The sequence below is a fragment of the Lissotriton vulgaris genome, unplaced genomic scaffold (assembly GCF_964263255.1).
Source record: "Lissotriton vulgaris unplaced genomic scaffold, aLisVul1.2 SCAFFOLD_1969, whole genome shotgun sequence".
NCBI classification, from domain to species: Eukaryota; Metazoa; Chordata; class Amphibia; order Caudata; family Salamandridae; genus Lissotriton; species Lissotriton vulgaris.
The window spans coordinates 390,106-399,288 of NW_028240851.1; positions in this window are offsets into that span (position 1 = coordinate 390,106).

Genomic DNA, 9,183 nt, shown 5'->3' on the forward strand with positions numbered 1-9,183 from the left:
ATGAGTAGATATTTAGAACACCGTTTCTATTCAAGACTTTTGCAAGTCTTGTTTCCCAGGCAAGTGAGACTGTTGCAAGTGTTTGTTGTTTAGTCTACCACCCAAATGAAGTAAAAGAAATACGGTAAATATTCAGAACAATGTAAGTGCTTTTTGATTCTGATGAATCCAGAAAAACTGAATAGCGGTTTCTCGATTGTGTGGGTACAATCCATTCCACCATCATAAAATCTTTAGTTACTCAAAACCATAAAAGATACCTATAATTAAAAAGCTATGAACAATTAGAAGTGTTTTATGATCAGATTGGCATAAATAAAACATACATTAAATAATAACACCACACTCTTATTCATAATTGGATCAAATAAATAATCGTATAAACTTATTTTCTTTGATAGATCATAGAGCTAGCTTCTCAGGCTGTCCATAATACCCCATTATCAAAGTCACTATGCCTGGTTTCTTTCTAAGTCCAATAGCCCCTATTAAAAGAAATTGACCACATTTAAACCTATACATTCTGTATACATTTGCAAAAGAATTGGAGCAAGTCTGGCGTGTATAAATTGTCTCCCTCTCAGTAAAGATCATATATATTGATGACGGAGAGCTGTAATAGTCACAGAACATTGCAAAGTGCATGGTATCCTGGTCTGAAAAGGAATCTCTGCTACAGGAGCCTATGTCTTCAACTTTATTCCAGCCCAATGACTATACCAAAAACGAATGCAGAGGATTTAGTCTAAATCTTGTTAAAAGGAAGCGATGCTGAGGGTTAGTGACCAGTGTGAGAGAAGACTATTGGCCAACATGTTTTCATAGTAATATATGCTCGTACAGAGTTTGCGCATGTCCCTCCTCTCTCAGGTAGCTTGGCCTACAGCTATAAAGTGTTTCTTGACCAATTCTAGGTTTTCGCAGACAGTCCTTTCAGGAGCCTTGTATAAATCAGTAGGTCCCTGTTCTGTAAATGTCGATTTGAGATTGCTGAGCCAAGGACTGCTGCCAGTCCTCTTGAGTTCCATACAGTTCGCCAATATGGCCTTATTTAAAGCCAGCTCTGGATTTAACCATAGCTAGATCCATTCAAGTAGAGGTCGTAGTTTTAGGAGATCCAAGATCTATCCCATGCATGATAATAAACGTCTCGGGAACTTATTTTCAACTACTTGTTAGTCCGAGGCCTCTTTATAGCCCCAAATATCACTACTGTATATTGCCACAGAGATGCATTTGGATTGGTAGATTTTAAACATCATTAATAGGCTTAACTCCCAGACGACCAGCAAAGCCAAACACTGAGGTAGCCCCCCTGGTCATTGTATCAAGTTCTCCCGAGAAGGGTCCAAGAGTTATTATCATTGAATAAGACCCACATTTATGGAAAGGCCGTTGCTTTGGTGATCTCACATCCCCCCCCAAAAATATATTTACTGTGCCCCAGGCCTCCTGAACCCAACCATTGTGTGAGATTTATTACAGTTAATACTCCGGGCCAGACTGTTCATGAAGTTAGCAAAGGACCTAAATGCTGTAAACCAACAGAAGTTATCGCTATCAGCACTGCAGCGCCAGTGTATATTAAAGCAGGAATAATCTTCAATCCTGCTCATGGGATATCTTCACAGGCAATAAGTAATGTTCCAAAATAGTTTCTATATATATATATATATATATATATATATATATATATATATATATACACACACGTATGATTGGTAGCCCAATTAGAGTCGCACACGAAGTAGGATGAAAGGTTACCAGCCTTTATTCAAGGTATAGACCAGTTCAATCAGCCAGTGGTTTCAAACAGCCTTGTTGCAGCCTGATGCATTTCGAATCAATCTTCCTCAGAGGCTTTGTGCAAGGTGCGTGCTCCAGCGAACCTTCTCATCCATTAATATGCATCTTGACACGCCCACAGTGGGGCTGCTCGAATGAGTCTGTGCGTAGGCATTATGGGAGTTGAAGTGTTCGAATTCTGTTACCCTGTTACGGCGCACTGTGTTTTCTGTTTGTTTACAGCTCAGAATGAGCCCCAGCACATGAACGGGTCCTCATCCTGCATCCCATCTCCACATCGAGGTTTTGTGACTTCGTCCTCGTTGCCCCCTTCGATTAAGGGGTGGTGCGTTGCTCGGCAGCTGGGCAGCCGCCTATAGTTGCACGTATGATTGGTAGCCCAATTAGAGTCGCACACGAAGTAGGATGAAAGGTTACCAGCCTTTATTCAAGGTATAGACCAGTTCAATCAGCCAGTGGTTTCAAACAGCCTTGCAGCCTGATGCATTTCGAATCAATCTTCCTCAGAGGCTTTGTGCAAGGTGCGTGCTCCAGCGAACCTTCTCATCCATTAATATGCATCCTGACACGCCCACAGTGGGGCTGCTCGAAAGAGTCTGTGCGTAGGCATTATGGGAGTTGAAGTGTTCGAATTCTGTTACCCTGTTACGGCGCACTGTTTTCTGTTTGTTTACAGCTCAGAATGAGCCCCAGCACATGAATAAATATATATATATATATATAAAACAACAAAAGTTGGGCCAATATGCACCTCTGTCTTACGCCCATTTGGAACTTGAAAGGCGAGGTTTAGCTCCCCGACTGTTCATATCTGAACACCATGGACAGATCTGTACGTAATACATGCAGAAAATATATTATCTTTATAACTATCCTTGTTGAGGATGATTGACCACAGTTTGTGCCTAATGACTATCTGCTGTGAGATCCATGAAGGCTTGATGTAACTAGCCTCCTTTAGCAATTGTCTATTTCGCTATGATCATCTGCAGGTCCAGACACCAATCTAAGGTACTTCTTCCAGCCCTAAAACTATACTGGACATTACACAATGTTATTTTTGGATGAAACTTCCCTTAACCCTGACCACTGAGTCAATAAATGATATGGGCCTATAACATGGGTAATTTCTCTGTCCTTTTTTAAACACAGGTATTATCGACTTTGACTATGATGAAGGGCTACATACTTTACTTTCATGCGTTTAACACATTGGTAAAGATTTTTGCTAATTTCATAGGGTCTCTATATAACTCAACAGGTTCACCGTCTTGGCCTGGGGCCGTATTTGTAGACCTCTAAACAATAGCCTCACTTTGCTCATCTTCAAATAATTCAGCGTTAGATTTACCATAAGAATCCTCCATGTCCAGCATCAGCAGTGACTGGACCATATATCCCCTGGTAATGCTGCACCCAAGCATTGGGATATTTGGCACTCCACCATTCCATTAGCTGCTCCTGTAAAATAAGGGTGATCTACTGTCTCCCGAAATAAAGCACTGCATTTTAAATTTCTGACTTGGAGAAGTTGATAGCAAGCTTCTCCAGTTCGTTATAGCCGTCTTATAATTAATCCTCCACAGGGAAACGTCATTGCTTTTTCTTGGAGTTTGTTTTAGAGCTAAAAGTAAGCTTTGACCCACAGACCAAATATGGACAAACTAGCTGTGAATAGGTACCTTTTTACCTTACATAGAGGTTAAGCTCTTTGAAACTTGCAGGCAGACTCTGTTAAAGGCTGATAACACATTGGGTTGGGTGGTATCCTCTACACAGGTGCTTATGTCCTGACCATATGCAGTGTAAAGATTGTCTAGCAAGGTCTCTAGAGCAGTCGTATTTCATTTCAATCTGCATCCCTGATCTACAGGACCTGGGCATTTTGGGTTTTGCTATACAAGAACCAGATTAAGGTTGGGCAGAATAGAGCTAAGTAGATCTTGTCTCATATGTTCAAAATTACAATGGCCATTTATAACACTCCTCACCAACGTGAAATATCAAGACAGGAGTGAATATTAAAGTCAGACAGTATGATCACCACAAACGACACTGCTTTTCAGCATAACAATCTAAAAAGGTCTTTAAGGCCAGTATATGGTCAGAATTTTTTTTCTGTGATTGTGAGTTATAAAAATTAATCACTAGTATAACAGAGCATTTTAAAAAGTACTGCTAATACATGTAATGAGCCAGTGTCAACTTGAAGGTTTTATAGGTAATATCTAAAAAAAACATGCTAAATAATCCACCTGTAGCTCTGCTCGCTAAGGAGGGCGAGGCTGGGGAGAAAAAAGAAATCAACCCATCTAGATGGAACAAACGAACTATGTCCCAGGTGTCTTGGAGCACCACAATATGATATCCTTTTATGAATCTCAGCAAACTATCATCCGGTTTCTAATTGACTAGACCGGAAATGTTCCAGCTCAGAAGTATTAAGAGAGTAATTGACTTAAATTGTTTGGATTTGATTGATCAGCTGGCCCTTATCCCCTCCCCCCAAGACAGTGCTGGGTTTTTATCAAAGTTGGTCAGTGAGTCATTACAATCCAGGGTGCTCAGGCAATGGCGCTGACGCGCATCTAACTAGGAAAGGCAGCAAGGCTTTTACTCAGCAAGAGCAGAAGTATGCTTTTTAATTTGTGTGCTTTTTAATTGTTTTAGAACTTTTTAAAAATATACACTTTTCATTGTTATTCGCTCTTCTCTTTTGGGTTTTGGTTTTTAAATGAACAATAGGAAAATCGCTCATTTGCACAAACCTAGATCAGAACGCTATCGACTTGGGCAGGTAGCTCTCTTTCTGTCATCGGTATCTCCCCGGTCCACCGCTGCCATTAGTCGGCTGTTTGTGTGGCGGGAGGTCTCAGTAAACAGGGTGACTCACTTCCACTGGGCCACTTTCCAGCCACCATCTTTGGAAGAGGTACGGTCTAGTCTTCCTTTACCCAGCTAGGCTTAGGACATAAAAAGGAGGCAATGGCGCTGACGTGCAGCGGGCGCGCCAAAGGCGAGCCCGCCCACGCCCAGTGCTGGTCCCCCTGGTCCTTTCTCACAAAATGGCAGGCACCATTAGTTATTCTCGAGAAACACTAATGGCACTAAGACCAAACCCCCCGTTATAACTCCCTGCCATCCACCCTACCCGAACCAAACCAGTCGCTTTAAACTCCATTCAGTAAGAAGGCCAGTGGCCCGGGAAGAGCTCTGGCCCCAATAGCTCAAATAACTGCTGTATGCTACTAAACACAAGATCTCTAGTAAAACACCAGCTAGATTTTTATGATCTAGTTTAAACACAGAACGCTGACATGACGTTAGTAACAAACCTGGACAGATGCTAGCTCCTGCCCAGATATCATAGCAGCCTCCCTCCACTTCCCGGATCTGCCACGTATCGGTTGGGTAGACCGCAAAAAAAGGAGGGGGACTGGCGATATTCTACCACAACCACTTTAAAACCATATTTGAGCCACTAACTACTTCTGGTTTTGGGGCTTTAGCCTTCTCTCTAAAGCCACTAGATTCACAAGAAAGAAGGGGACGTTAGTATATCGTCCCCCAGGAGCAAAGAGTGGCTTTATTGATAAACTCAGTATTGTCATATAATCTTCAACTATCAATGAGAACTTTACTGCATTGAGAGATTTACATTTTCACCTGAAAAAAGTAACTGACCCTGACTCTCAAACTTATTGATGCAATGGACACGTTTAGACTCTCTAAACAACAAAGGTCCAATGCACAGGGCTGATCACATGCTGGATGGTATCTTCTCCAATAATGACATCAACTTACTGCCATCTTTTCCACTGACTTGGTCTGACCACTGGATGGTCAAATGGTTGATAAAGACTGAGAAAACCATCATGCGTAGGCACCCCATCCAGCAATCCCAGGGTAGAGCGTGGCATAAAATGCGCTCAGCTGAACTAAGGGAAGCCATTACCTCCAACCCTTGTCAACTAGGGGATAACGTGATGCAAAGTGTTGAGAACTTTAAGCACTGGCTAAACCCTGCATTGGACACAGTAGCCCCAATCTATATCTATCTATAGCTATACTACTATTATAAAGAGAGAGCTGAAACCTTTGAGGCGGGTAAACTCAAGAAGTACAGCACCAACACAACACCCAATACAGCATTGGAAAGGAGAGTTGCAGCAGATGGACATAGGCTATACAGGTGGCCTCCATATACATTAGAAACGTCAAAGAACCTTAGGGGTAAAGTAGTCCCTTGTGGGTGTGTCAAACTACACACATTTTACTTTGTGGCCGTAACAGTTGTCAGAGGGGCGTGGGCGTGTCAAACTACACACTCAGAGGGCCAGGAGCGTGGTCGTAGCCGTGTCAATGTACACACATTAGACTTTGTGAGAGGGGCCTACAAAAACAGGGTTCTCAGATGGGCGTGCCACAAATTTCATAACAAACAAATGGCCGCATCATTCAGTAGCGCACCTTTCCATTCATGAGTTATAATCACTTCTCACACGTCCGTATAGAAGACACAATGTGTGCCGCATTCACGCACATTGCCATTCAGGTGGCGTTAATAACATATGTTGCGAAGCAACCTTAGTGGGCATAAGCGTTACTGATCTCAACAGGGGATAAACGCAGGAGTCTCAGAATGCACACGCCCACACACAACGCTGAACAGCACGTACACCTCACGACGTGCACAAACGCTAATCTCACTGTGATGAGATTAGCGTTCGTGCACTTCGTGAGGTGTACGTGCCCTTCAGCGTTGTGTGTGGGCGTGTGCATCCTAAGACGCCTGCTGCATTGGAAAGAGGTGGGGTAACGTTCGTTAAGGTTTGCTGTCCTTCTGGTAAATCTTTTTTTGTACTCGGACAACGTCGGGACGGGCAGCTAGTTACCCATAAAAGTGCAACTAAAAAAGGTCCCAGCCCTGGTAGAATGAAAACCTCAGGCTATCAAGGCAGTATTGTCGTAGACCAGAACAAATGTGGAGAAAAAAAACTATCAGGTAGAGGAGAAGAACATCTATAAAGCTAAATTAGTAAAGCATAAAGAGGTTATCCTAGCTGCAAAGACCACTTACTACTCAGCATATAAAAGCAGCCTGTGATGCAAACAAAACTCTTTACTCAGTAATAAAAAAGATGGTAACGCCAACTAGCCCAAGTCAAGCAGGCATAAATCAAGACTTTTGTGAAACGCTAGCAGGCTTTTTCAAAAAGAAAGTTGTTAATATTTACAATTTTGCAGCAAAAAAAGCAGCTAAGCACCAATTTACCCAGGGGGTACAATCCGCTTCTCCACCTTTAAGACCCCCTTGCAGGAACATCTCATAGACCTAATTCCGCTAATTAAATCTGGTGCACCGCAAGATCCCTGCCCACCCAGCATAATTATTATTACTATTATTATTATTTGCTGTTTTATAACGCGCTCCATTACTCCAGAGTATCCTGGCGCGAAAAAGGAAAACAAGCAAGTGGCCATCTAAAGGAAAAATAACACTAATAGGCTGTTCTAAAAAGATGAGTTTTTAGTGCTTTCTTAAATGAAACAAAATCTTCAGTCGATCTCAGGGAGAGGGGAAGGGCGTTCCAAGTCCTAGCTGCGACAACAGCAAGCGAGTAGCCTCCTAGTCGTACTCGCTGGAAGCGGGGCACACTCAAGAGGTTGCAGCCGGCTGAACGTAGCGGCCGTGTGGGGACATAGCGGCTGAATCTTTTTCTTAGGTAGGATGGTCCCACGTCATGTACTGCCTTAAATGCTAAAGTGAGAATTTTAAAAGTTATCCTTTGAGCAATCGGCAGCCAATGAAGTTCCTTTAGGTGTGCTCGCACGCTTTCTCTGCTAGGAATGTTATACAGCAGCCGTGCTGTCGCATTTTGGATAATCTGCAGTCGGGCAACTAAGAAAGCTGGAGTGCCGCTAAAATGAGAGTTGGCATAGTTGAGCCTAGATAAAATTAAAACTCTAGCAACCGACTCTCTAGCTGATGATGGCAGATACGGGAAGAACTTTCTCATGGCTTTTAGAGAGCCGAAGCACACAGCAGTAAGTTTTTTTATGTGTGCCTCGAATCTCAGATCCTCTCCAAACCAGACTCCCAAATTCTTGGCAGCGATAGTAACTGAGCCTGGCTGGGGAAAATCAGACGGCCACAAGAGGTCTCTGAAGTTGGATGGAAATTGGCCATACAGCAAAATTTCTGTCTTGTCTTCGTTGCACTTCAGCTGTGCAGCTGCTAACCAGTTAAACACAGAGGAAAGGCACGAACGGACAACCTCTGTGTTAGTTGCTGCATCCTTCCAGGTAAATAAAAGCTGCGTATCATCTGCGTACGCTATGATTTTTGCTCCCATTTGTTCGGCAAGCACAATGAGGGGGGTAAGATAAACATTAAAAGGCAGGGGACTCAATGTGGAGCCTTGAGGAACCCCGGTAGTGAGGGGCCTGACCGAGGATGAAAAAGGTGGGATCCAGACCTGCTGAGACATGTCCGATAAAAAGGATTTTACCCATTTCAATGCTGAGCCCACCACACCAATCTCCGCTAGGCGGGTAAGAAGGAGTGAATGAGGGACAGTTTCGAACGCGGCAGAGAGGTCCAATAAAATCAGAGCCGCTCTGCCGCCACTGTCCAGACACTCCCTAATGGCCTCAGTAATCTCCACCAGCGCCGACTCAGTGCTATAAGCGGCACGGAAGCCAGACTGGGCAGGGTGTAAGAGCTCCGAGGTTTCTACAAAGGCATTAAGCTGGCGAAAGCACATAATGCACATACCTGCTCAAGTGGCACAATACTTGGGACAAATCCTCAACACTATGTTTACTGTAGGGATCTTTCCTACCTAGTGGAAACTTGCCTCAATCCTCACTTTAAAAAAAGAAAAAGATCTGAAAGCTATGGACTTTAGCAATTATCACCCTATTTCAAGACTCCCTTTTGCTGCTAAGCTGGCAGAGAAAATTATGAATCAACAGATCTCAGAATACATAGAAGTTCACTCTCTGCTGGACAACACACAACATGGTTTTAGAAAAAATCAGCCCTAAACTGATCCACTGAAGATATGAGAAGCTCTTGACAGAGAGGGGATGGCGGCTCTGATCTTGCTCTGTGGCATTTGATACGGTCAGCCATGAGATCTTAGAATACTGCATGCAAGGCCTGGGTATAAAGGGCACAGCACTGGATCTCCTTGAAATCTTTTGTGACAAATCGACAACAAAAAGCAGCAATGGGTAATTTTGTCTCCTGGCAGTTTTCCCTGCCATGCGGAGTTCCACAAGGATCGGCATTGAGCCCAACTCTTTTTAACCTTTGTTATGCCACTTGCGTCAATCATCAAATACGCCGGTTTCACTTTAGCATCGTATGCG